The following is a 12464-nucleotide window of genomic DNA, read 5'->3' on the forward strand; positions in this document are numbered from 1 at the left end:
TCAAAGTTGTCGTTTCTTAAAGTTTGGGGTTGTGATGCTTATATGAAAAAGTTTCATCCTGATAAGCTCAAACCCAAATCGGAGAAATATGTCTTCATAGGATACCCAAAGGAGACTGTTGGGTACACCTTCTATCACAGATCTGAAGGCAAGACATTCGTTGCTAAGAATGGATCCTTTCTAGAGAAGGAGTTTCTCTCGAAAGAAGTGAGTGGGAGGAAAATAGAACTTGATGAGGTAACTGTACCTGCTCCCTTATTGGAAAGTAGTTCATCACAGAAATCTTTTCCTGTGACTCCTACACCAATTAGTGAGGAAGCTAATGATGATGATCATGTAACTTCAGATCAAGTTACTACCGAACCTCGTAGGTCAACCAGAATGAAATCCGCACCAGAGTGGTACGGTAATCCAGTTCTGGAGGTCATGTTACTTGACCATGACGAACCTACGAATTATGAGGAAGCGATGATGAGCCCCGATTCCGCAAAATGGCTTGAGGCCATGAAATCTGAGATGGGGTCCATGTATGAGAACAAAGTGTGGACTTTGGTTGACTTGCCCGGTGATCGGCAAGCCATAGAAAATAAATGGATCTTCAAGAGGAAGACGTACGCTGATAGTAGTGTTACTATCTACAAAGCTAGAATTGTCGCAAAAAAGGTTTTCGACAAGTTCAAGGTGTTGACTACGATGAGAGTTTCTCACTCGTATCTATGCTTAAGTCTGTCCGAATCATGTTAGCAATTGCCGCATTTTATGAAATCTGGCAAATGGATAAACAAAAACTGCATTCCTTAATGGATTTATTAAAGAAGAGTTGTATATGATGCAACCAAAAGGTTTTGTCAATCCTAAAGGTGCTAACAAAATATGCAAGCTCCAGCGATCCATCTATGGACTGGTGCAAGCATCTCGGAGTTGGAATATACGCTTTGATAAGTTGATCAAAGGATATAGTTTTATACAGACTTGCGGTGAAGCCTGTATTTACAAGAAAGTGAGTGGGAGCACTACAGCATTTCTGATAAGTATATGTGAATGACATATTGTTGATCGGAAATAATGTAGAATTATTCTGCAAAGCATAAAGGAGTGTTTGAAAGGAGTTTTTCAAAGAAAGACCTCGGTGAAGCTGCTTACATATTGAGCATCAAGATCTATAGAGATAGATCAAGACGCTTGATAAGTTTTTTCAATGAGTACATACCTTAACAAGATTTTGAAGTAGTTCAAAATGAAACAGTCAAAGAAAGAGTTCTTGCCTGTGTTACAAGGTGTGAAATTGAGTAAGACTCAAAGCCCGACCACGGCAGGAGATAGAAAGAGAATGAAAGTCATTCCCTATGCCTCGGCCATAGGTTAATAAAGTATGCCATGCTGTGTACCAAATCTATTGTATACCCTACACTGATTTTGGCAAGGGAGTACAATAGTGATCTAGGAGTAGATCACTGGACAGCGGTCAAAATTATCCTTAGTGGAATAAGGATATGTTTCTCGATTATGGAAGTGACAAAAGGTTCGTCGTAAAGGGTTACGTCGATGCAAGTTTTGACACTAATCTAGATGACTCTAAGTCTCGGTCTAGATACATATTGAAAGTGGGAGAAATTAGCTAGAGTAGCTCCGTGCAGAGCATTGCAGACATAGAAATTTGCAAAATACTTACGGATCTGAATGTGACAGACCCGTTGACTAAAATTATCTCACAAGCAAAACATGATCACACCTTAGTACTCTTTGGGTGTTAATCACATAGCGATGTGAACTAGATTATTGACTCTAGTAAACCCTTTGGGTGTTGGTCACATGACGATGTGAACTATGAGTGTTAATCACATGGTGATGTGAACTATTGATGTTAAATCACATGGCGATGTGAACTAGATTATTGACTCTAGTGCAAGTGGGAGACTGAAGGAAATATGCCCTAGAGGCAATAATAAAGTTATTATTTATTTCCTTATATCATGATAAATGTTTATTATTCATGCTAGAACTGTATTAACCGGAAACATGATACATGTGTGAATACATAGACAAACAGAGTGTCACTAGTATGCCTCTACTTGACTAGCTCGTTGATCAAAGATGGTTATGTTTCCTAGCCATAGACATGAGTTGTCATTTGATTAACGGGATCATATCATTAGGAGAATGATGTGATTGACTTGACCCATTCCGTTAGCTTAGCACACGATCGTTTAGTATTCTGCTATTGCTTTCTTCATGACTTATACATGTTCCTATGACTATGAGATTATGCAACTCCCGTTTACCGGAGGAACACTTTGTGTGCTACCAAACGTCACAACGTAACTGGATGATTATAAAGGTGCTTCCAAAGGTACTTGTTGGGTTGGCGTATTTCGAGATTAGGATTTGTCACTCCGATTGTCGGAGAGGTATCTCTGGGCCCACTTAGTAATGCACATCACTATAAGCCTTGCAAGCATTGTAACTAATGAGTTAGTTGCGGGATGATGTATTACAGAACGAGTAAAGAGACTTGCCGGTAACGAGATTGAACTAGATATTGAGATACCGACGACCGAATCTCAGGCAAGTAACATACCGATGACAAAGGGAACAACGTATGTTGTTATGCGGTCTGACCGATAAAGATCTTCGTACAATATGTGGGAGCCAATATGAGCATCCAGGTTCCGCTATTGGTTATTGACCGGAGACGTGTCTCGGTCATGTCTACATAGTTCTCGAACCCGTAGGGTCCGCATGCTTAAAGTTCGTTGACGGTTATATTATGAGTTTATGTGTTTTGATGTACCGAAGGTAGTTCGGAGTCCCGGATTAGATCGGGGACATGATGAGGAGTCTCGAAATGGCCGAGACGTAAAGATCGATATATTGGACGACTATATTCGGACTTCGGAAAGGTTCCGAGTGATTTGGGTATTTATCGGAGTACCGGAGAGTTACGGGAATTCGCCGGGGAGAAGTATTGGGCCTTATTGGGCCATACGGGAATAGAGGAGAGAGGCCAAAAGGAAGGAGGCGCGCACCCCCCCCCCTCTGGTCCGAATTGGACAAGGGGTGCAGCCCCCTTTTCCTTCTCCCTCTCCCCCTCTTTCCCTCTCTCCTACTCCAACAAGGAAAGGAGGAGTCCTACTCCCGGTGGGAGTAGGACTCCCCCCTTGTCGCGCCCTCCTCCTTGACCTGCCGCCTCCCCCCTTGCTCCTTTATATACGGGGGCAGGGGGGCACCCCATAGACACAACAATTGATCTCTTGATCTCTTAGCCGTGTGCGGTGCCCCCATCCACCATAATCCACCTCGATAATATCGTAGCGGTGCTTAGGCGAAGCCCTGCGTCGGTAGAACATCATCATCGTCACCACGCCGTCGTGCTGACGGAACTCTCCCTCAAAGCTCGGCTGGATCGGAGTTCGAGGGACGTCATCGAGCTGAACGTGTGCTGAACTCGGAGGTGCCGTGCGTTCGGTACTTGATCGGTCGGATCGTGAAGACGTACGACTACATCAACCGCGTTGTGCTAACGCTTCCGCTTCGGTCTACGAGGATACGTGGACAACACTCTCCCCTCTCGTTACTATGCATCACCATGATCCTGTGTGTGCGTAGGAAATTTTTGAAATTACTACGTTCCCCAACAGCTGATAATGCGTCATACATATGTCGTACTAAAATTGTTGTATGTGTAGCACAACTCCTCCAACTATGGGCAGTGAGGATGCCAAGAAGATGCAACCACCAAAGTAAAATCAAAACAATTATGTGTGGATGTACACAGGGGCGAAGCCACGAAAAAAGTCATTGGTATCAACATGAACAAGTAGCACTAATGTATCCCCTAAAAAGCAGCAATACTATATGGCTAAAATGCATAACTCGTATTAACTAACATGTCAAATGTTTTTTTACTAACCTCATACAAATACGAAATCATAGTTGCGAATATATAATAAGAAAATAGGCTTTGATTACAAAAGTAGTTACCTCTCTATTTTTTACCTCTACGATCTTTCATCTTCAAAAAGTAATCTATCACATCCTTACGTGGAGTTCAATATAGAAGTCTATGCTCCAAGAAGCAGATGATATAGTGGTTCATGAAATCATCACTAATGTGATTACGCTGAACATTCTTCACTATATTCATTCTAGAGAAACACCTCTCCTCTGATGCAGTGGTGACGGGAGCGCTAATACTAGCTTCAGGATCAGATAGACCAAAGGAAATGCAAGATGCTTATTTTTACTAACCGATATAATTTGCATTTAAACCAATATCTCCCCTCCCCCCAACGACATGATGTGACAACTCCTCCATGTGTCATTTCTATCTCTTGCATTCTTTGTTCAGGAAACTGATGCAAAGTCTATCTTCAATGTCATCACCTAAAGAAGTTCAAGGCAAGGCTATCGTAACAGTGGCCATCTAAAGAAAGTTCAATAAATGATATGAGAGATCTTTGGGCTGTAGATGCCCATGTACTCCTTATGCCATTATTAAGACTAGCAAGTTGCATCTTTGTTGCACATGAGAGTAAGTGCAACTGGATATCCACATGCCACATTAATACACAAACATGTAAATTTGAGTCACATATGCATATAAGGTGTAGATTTATCCCATTGATAATCAAATTATAGCTACAATATATTCAATGACAACGTTGGAAGATGATGCTATCGCTTTGAATTGGAATAAAAACGGGAAATAAAATAAAATGCTAATTCCTTGGAAGTAAAAAGGTAGGGAGAATTGAAGAATATCAGAGTCTAGAACAAATGATAGGCATTTTGTTCATATAGTCCAACGTAATAATAAAAGAAAATGAATGTCAATCCTTTTAAAAGATAAAAGTTAGATAATTACACTATGAAAGAGTCTAGAACAATATCATATCATTGTTTTGAGGTTTGTGCATAATATAATTGTGCTTAAGTCCAAGTATGGAATCTTTCGGATAGTACATGTCGCAGAATTTGATGCAGTGAAGGGAATATTCAACATCCAACATTACTTGGATTTGCCACTTCTCAACCATTGAATCAATTTCATCCGACAACCAATATTAACATATAGTGGTATAGATACATAGAGGCATAATGGTTGTTGTGCCACATCACGCCGAAGCTAACATAATAGTACTCCAATTTAAAGGTGAGAAAAACACCCCTATTTAAACATGAGAAGATAGATGGAACATATCATTATTCACAAAGAAGCCATTCTTTATACCCAAGCAAAACAGGGAGTAGAGGGTAGAGCTCAGGATGACTTGCCTAAATAATTTATACGCACTTACACTTAGTAGGAATTCTTTTGCAATGTCCAAGCCCATCGACATCCTAGGAGTTGGAAGCATCGGGATTGATTACTACATTGACTCAAGTTTGTACACAGATAAACATCACTAAGATGGTCAGCTAAAGATGGACTCTATGGCAACGATGTGATGCTGATCGAACTATAATACTTTGGAACGTGCTCCAAACGTTGAAGCTCTGCTGGTGGGAGAGGTGGCATCCTACTGTCATGAGCCCCCATGTGGTCACTCTCTAGACCCTCCTTGGCGTCATGGCCTGATCGAGTGCAGTGCCATCGGTCCTCCTTCTTGACAATGGCACATCCTAAGCAACAAGAAGTCAACAAGTACAGGGTGGTGGTGTTTACGCTTGGCGGAACCATTTTGTTGGTGGGCGTATCCGCGTATGGGCACGACACAAAGAAAAAAGACACAGGTTGTGATATGCCTATTAATTGGAAGGAGGAATTAAGTTTTTCATACTCTCATCCCCAACCTGTTTGTAGGGCAAGAATTTTCTTGTCAAATATTCGTTCGGCAGGCTTCAACACATGATGGTTTTGAAGAATCCATCCAATCCATCGATCTTTCCAAGTCTGAGTCGCACCGTCCCTTACCAGTTCCCACCCACGCAGCGAGGAACCAATCAAGGAACAAGAAGGAGAAGCAATGGTTGAGCTGCAGTTCGGCCCTGCCGAGGCTGGCCTCGTCCACCTGCCGGAGGTGCTCAACCACCTCGCAACCGGGGACGCCGACCACCGAGACCACGCCCACCACCACGCGGCACATAGGCTAGGGCACGGTCAAACGCACGTTGGAGTGGCGGTTGCGGCATACTCATGGATATTGTGGAGACCCCTGGCAAGTACGGTTTCCTTTTAGATATCCCCGGGCTCTCCAAGTATGACATCCAGCTACGAGCACGCACCACGCCATGGCCGCCCCCCATTTCTTCTCGGACCGAGCTAGATTCAACATCACCAATGAACTAAAATTTGGGCGTGTACCCATTTTCCTTGACAGGTGACTGTGAAGGGCGACAACATGCTGGTGACGAAGAGAGCCAACGGGAAGCGGAAGTGGGAGGAGGAGGAGGGTGAGTGCCGCTACATCTGGCTGGAGCGACGCGCGTCGCCGCGTTCGGTAATTTGTGCACAAGTTCTGGTTGCCGGAGGACGCGAACGCGGGCACCGTGACCGCACGCTACGAGAGCGGCGTGCTCACCGTCACCGTCAAGAAGCAACCGCCGTCAGAAAAGAAGACCAAGTCTGTCCAGGTCGCCATCACCTGATCGATCCCTTCAGTCACACGAGCTTTTGTTACCGCATCGGCGCTTGTCATCAGTGATCAGTGTAGCACCAGAGTAGTGTGTCGAGTCTGGTAGATTTGAGTGTTCTTTTGTGGTCGCATGCTCTGTTCGTGATCTGGCCCGAGATTAGGTTTGCTAGTTCTAGTCGTATTCTGGGAATCTTGCTGCCCGCTTGATCGAAAGCAGCCTCATGCCCGGATTCAGTATTAGGATTCATACGCCTTTCACGTAATCTCAGCGGGAAAAAGAATGTGAACTTTGTTTCGTTCAGGTCCTGTATGTGACTCAGTAGAGTATTTAGCAAAAAACTACCGCAACTCGTGAAACTATGCCTACAAACTATCACTTTACAAATTTGTGCCGAAAACTACCATTTTTTTACTAATCCTTGTCTAAAAACTACCAAGTCTGAAAAGAGCCCGATTTGGCTCTTTTAAGCGCATTTCTGACTGAGTTGGCCCACACATAAGCGGGCTAAAAAAGCAATCGGGTCCCTAGTTTTTTTCTTTCAAAAAAGCAATCCAGTCCTTGGCGAGGCCCAGCACGGCTGGCTAGCACGCTCGCGGCGACGGCGACGGCGGCACGCACGCAAGCCAGCCGGCCAGCAAGCGGCGAGCGTCGTGGCGGCGGTGCTCGTGCTCCTCTACTTCTCCTCGCTGCAGCAGCTCGCCGAGCAGTAGCAGCCCAGCCCCTCTTCTCCTTCTCCACTGCCTCCTCTCCGTCTCCTTCTCCTCTGCTTCCTCTCCTTCTCCTGCAGCAGCAGCAGCACGGGCATGAGCTCCTCCTCTCGCGCAGCCCCGCCGCACTGCACAGCCACACCTCGTCGCAGCTCCACCGCCGCACGCGCACACGCAGCCGCGCGCACAGCCCTTGCGCAGCCGCTCGAGCAGCCGCCCCGCCGGCCCGCCGCAGCAGCGCGAGCAGGATCCTCCCCTCGCCTGACGCAGCCGGGCCCCATGGCACGCCCGGAGCACGCGCAGCTCGCAGGGCCGCCGCGAGCTCGCCTCGCCAGATCCACGCCGCGCCTGACCAGAACGGCCAAAGCACGGGCCTCCTCGCCACGCCGCCAGGGCCCTCGCGCCGGACCAGGCCGCCGCCTGCCTGGCTGCCGCGACCCATAGTCGTGGCCAGCCCGCGCGTCGCGCATCCCAGCGCCTCCTCGCACGCGCGCACGCAGCCGTCGGCTCCCTCCAGTCGCTGGAGAACTGGATTGCTTTTAAAAAAAACTAAGGACCCGATTGCTTTTTTACCCGCTTATGCGTGGGCCAACTCTGTCAGAAACGCGTTTAAAAGAGCCAAATCGGGCTCTTTTCAGACTTGGTAGTTTTTAGTCAAGGATTAGTGAGAAAATGATAGTTTTCGGCACAAATTTGTAAAGTGGTAGTTTGTAGGCACGGTTCCACGAATTGTGGCAGTTTTTTGCTAAATACTCGACTCAGTACTACCTCTGTTCTCTGTAAGTTCCACCGGTTGGCAAGGAAAAGATCTCAAGTGTCATGATCTAAAGAAATCCAAAACAAAGGCAATCTTCAATGTAATGAAAGAAACTCAAAACGATTACGAGGGAGCTCAAGACATCAAGGATGCCCATGTGCTCCTTATGTCAGGAGTAATGCACAGAAACCAGCAAGATTAAATGCATAGAAGCATTGATGCTTCACACCAGACCCAAGTTAATAGCAACATGGTTGTTTCTTCACATCAGATCTGAGCTAATGTGACAGTACTGCTATTCAAGGGTGAAAGAAGTGTTGTTCTATTTAACGCGAGAAGAAAGATGGAACATGGTCATTACTCATTCTTCAAACCTAAGCCGAGCAAGGAGCAGAGTCGAGCGCTTTACACCTAGTTGGAATTGCTTTTGCAATGTTGTCGATATCCCATGACTTGGAAGCATCGGGATTTAAGTGTGCATCAACTTGAGTTTGTACATAACGGGGTTTCTTTGTGATGGTCAGCCAGACATGGTCACTTGGTCAAGTATGTGGGTGTGTGCTAGTAACTAGACTAGCATACTCTCAGCTTTTTGTTTTGCAGCATGTGACACAGCACACATAGTAAGTTGGATCCGTTATGGAGTACTGGGATAGCTGGTCTCCAGCTCTCACTATCCCCTAGTTGCTATTGGCAAACATGTCCTCCTCCTTATTGTTGGTGTGGGTGCGATGACATTTGAAGTCATTTCCTCTAAAAAAATGGCATGATATCCAAAGCTCCTAGCTCTATCCACAGGTGAAGTGCTGTTTGCAAGTATAGTGTGACTTTGGTTAGATTACGATTCTGCAATGAAATAGCATCGGAGAGAATGTCGTATATTACATTTGTTCATCTAAGGAACCTCGATGTGATTATCGAGAGCTCTGGAAAATGTCTCAAAAACTGTCCGCGAGTCTGCAAAATGTTCTTGAATCCAAAAATGTTCTCAAATTAAGAAATCACAAATTCAAAAAATGTTTGCGGTTTTTTTAGGAATTCAAAAAATGTTTGTGAATTCGAGAAATTTTGTGAGTTTGAAACTTGTTCAATTTTGTAAAAAATATTCACGAATTCAAAAAATGTTTGCGAGTTATTTTTTTTACAAATTTCAAAAAAATGTTCTGAATTTCAAAAATTGATCGCGACTTAGAAAGTGTTTACATATTTTAAAAAGTTACGAATTAAAAAATGCTCTATTTTTATGAAATTCTAAATTGTTTCATTTTAAAAAATCATGATTTTTTTTGTGATTTTCAAAAAATCACATTATTTTAGAAAGTTTGTGAATTTGAAAAAGATAAAAGGAAAAGAAAAAAAAAAGTAAACACTGAACAGACTAACGGGACGGCCCATTAGCACGGCGTGGGTGCCCATTTCGTCTGTATCCCTCGACCCGCAAGGAATAAGATCTGTGGTCCAACATGAGCTCCCTTTGAAGCCAATTCCTATTTGGCGCCTATAGCGCCACTTATAGGGTTTGCTCTTACACTGCGCACACCATCCTGAGCAGTAGATTTGGGTGTTCTCTTGTGGCTGCGTGCTCTATTCGTGATTTGGCCTGAGATTAGGTGTGCTAGTTGAGTACTTGTGGTCGTGTTTTGTGAATCTTGTGATGAATTGAACTACATAGCGCAAATTGTTAGTTGTCGTATCTCTGCATGTATCTTCCCCACTTGATAGAAAGCAGCCCCATGCCTAGATTCTGCTTGATCGAAAGTAGCCACGTGCCTAGATTCAGTATCACGCTTCATAGTTTTCATGTAATCGCAACAGAAAATAGAAAGATATCTTTGTTTTGCTCAACAATCAACACGGTTCGTACTTTAGAAGCCATGATGTGTCAACTCCTCTATGTGACTGTGAGTTCAACGGTGTACCACATTAACTCTGTTCTCTATTCTCTGAAGTGTCATGATGTAAAGAAATCCAAAATAAAGGAAATCTTCAGTGTAATAATTGAAAGAAACTCAAAACGATTATGAGGAAGCTCAAGACTTTATGAGTGCCCATGTGCTCTTTATGTCAGGAGTAGAATACGCAGAACAACAAGATTAAATGCATAGACGCATTGATCTGTGCGCGACGCATTTCTTTGAGGGATGTGAGTAAACTCTGCATGTAATCCTTTGTAATCACTATACTTATTTAATATAAAGTCAGAAGGAGCCTCTCCTACTGTCATTCTTTGCTCAATAAAAGGCAGCATGGTTGTTGCTTCACAACAGATCCAAGCAAATGTGATAGTACTTCTATTCAAGGGTGAGATAATAGTGGGCTTCTATTTAACGTGGGAAGAAAGATGGAACATGGCTATTAGTCATTCTTCAAACGTGAGCCGAGCAAGGAGTAGAGTCCAGAGCTTCATAGCCACCTAGAGTTGCTTTTGCAAAATTGTTCACATCCTAGGACTTGGAGTTGCTTTTGCAGTGTTGTTCACATCATAGGACTTGGAAGCACCAGGATCTCTTGGTCAAGTATGTGGGTGTGTGTCCTAGTGACCAGACTCTCGGCGTAGTTTAGTGCAACCTGACACTGTAGACAGTAGGTTGGGTCCCTCCTTGGAGAATGGGGAGAGGTGGTCTCCTGCTGTCACGATCCCCTAGTTGCTGTTGGTAAACATCTCTTCCTTGTTGTCGGCGCGGGTGTGGTGACATTTGACAGCCCTACGACATTGATGTGTAAGTCGACGAGAGAACGTGAAGTGTTGCTTGCAAGTATATATAGTGTGAGTGTGCTTAGGCCACAATCCCGCATCATTGAAATGACCCTGGAGAAAATGTTGCAGAAGGCTCCAGAATAGATTAGATAGAATTCCAAAATACAAACACTACAAAATTAATCACTTGTATATTACATTTGATCATCTAAGGAAGCTCGATATGATTACCGAAAGCTCTCAAACCTAAAATTGTATTTAGAAAAATATTCCTGAATTTGAAAAATGTTTCAGAAACATGGTCGTGAGTCCGCAAATTTTTCTTGTATTCAAAAATTGTTTGCAATTTGAAAAGTGCTATCAAATTAAAACATCATGAATTCAAAAATGATCATGAATTTCAAAAAATACTTGTTAATTAAAAATGCCCATTCCATCTATCTCTTTATTCTGAAAGACTAGATTGGCCCGTTCCACCATATGAGTTCGAAAAATGTTTGTGAGTTCAAAACTTGTTCAATTTATAAAAATATATTCATGAGTTAAAAAAAATCTGCAAATTCATTTTTATGAAGTTTAAAAACAATTCATAAGTTCATTAAATGTTTGCATATTTAGAAAAATACAAGTTCGAAAATTCATCTGTTTTCATTTCAATGTGAAATTCAAAATTGTTCTTGATTTTGCAAAAATCATGAATTTAAAATTGTTCATGATCTCAAAAAATCACAATTTCTTTAAAATGTTTACAGATTTTAAAAATATAAAAATGGAAAACAGACAGAAAAAACGCTGAAACAGACTAATGGTACAACCCATTAGCGTGGGGTGGATGTATGTTTTGTCCGTATCCCCCGACCCCACAGGGAATAAGATCTGGCAATTCCTAAACGGCACCTTCAGCACCCGTTTATTCATTTCGTGCAAACAGGCGCACAGTACAAATCTGTGCTGGGTCGGCCCATTTTACGTTTTATTTTCCGTAAACCCTTTAAAAAAAAGAGCGACAGGAGAGATTCGAACTATGAACCCGTGCTTTTCCAAAAAGAGCGCCAACAACGGCAGCGGTGGCGGCACCAACGGGAAGCGGAAGCGGGAGGAGGAGGAGGAGGAGGGGGACTGCCGCTACATCTAGCTGGAGCACCGCGCGTCGTCGAGGTTGTTCATACGCAAGTTCCGACTGCCGTAAGACGCGGATGCGGGCGCCATGGCCACGCGCTGCAAGAACAGCGTGCTCACCGTCACCGTGAAGAAGCAGCCACCGCCCGAGAAGAAGACCAAGTCCGTCCAGGTGGCCATCGCCTGATCGAGCCCTTCAGTCAAGTGAACTTTGTGTACCTCATCGACGTCATGATCGTTCTAAAAGTAGAGTAGTGTGGCACGTCTGGTAGATTTGGGTGTTCTTTTGTGGTCTCATGCTCTGTTCGTGATCTAGCCAGATATTAGGTGTGCTGGTTATGTTCGTCTTATGTTAATCTTGCTGTTAATGGAACTATGGAGCACGAATTTTTAGTTGTCGTATCAACCTCTACATGCATCTACCCCGCTTGATAGTATCAGGATTCATACGTGTTTCATATTATCTCAGTGAAAAAAAAGTGAGAATTTTGTTTCCTTCCGAAATCAACATGGTTCAGATGACACGATCTTTCAACTTGGACGTCTTGGATGCCCATGTGTGCTACTTATATCAAGAGTAAAATGTAGAGAACCAACAAGATTAAAT

General features: G+C 43.6%; 1 pseudogene; it reads left to right on the plus strand.

Moving 5' to 3' along the window:
* The first annotated feature begins 5966 nt into the window (after window positions 1-5966).
* LOC109786689 (18.6 kDa class III heat shock protein-like) lies at window positions 5967-12044 on the plus strand (annotated as a pseudogene).
* The last annotated feature ends 420 nt before the right edge of the window (window positions 12045-12464 follow it).

This window comes from Aegilops tauschii, chromosome 6 (genome assembly GCF_002575655.3).
Source record: "Aegilops tauschii subsp. strangulata cultivar AL8/78 chromosome 6, Aet v6.0, whole genome shotgun sequence".
Lineage (NCBI taxonomy): Eukaryota > Viridiplantae > Streptophyta > Magnoliopsida > Poales > Poaceae > Aegilops > Aegilops tauschii.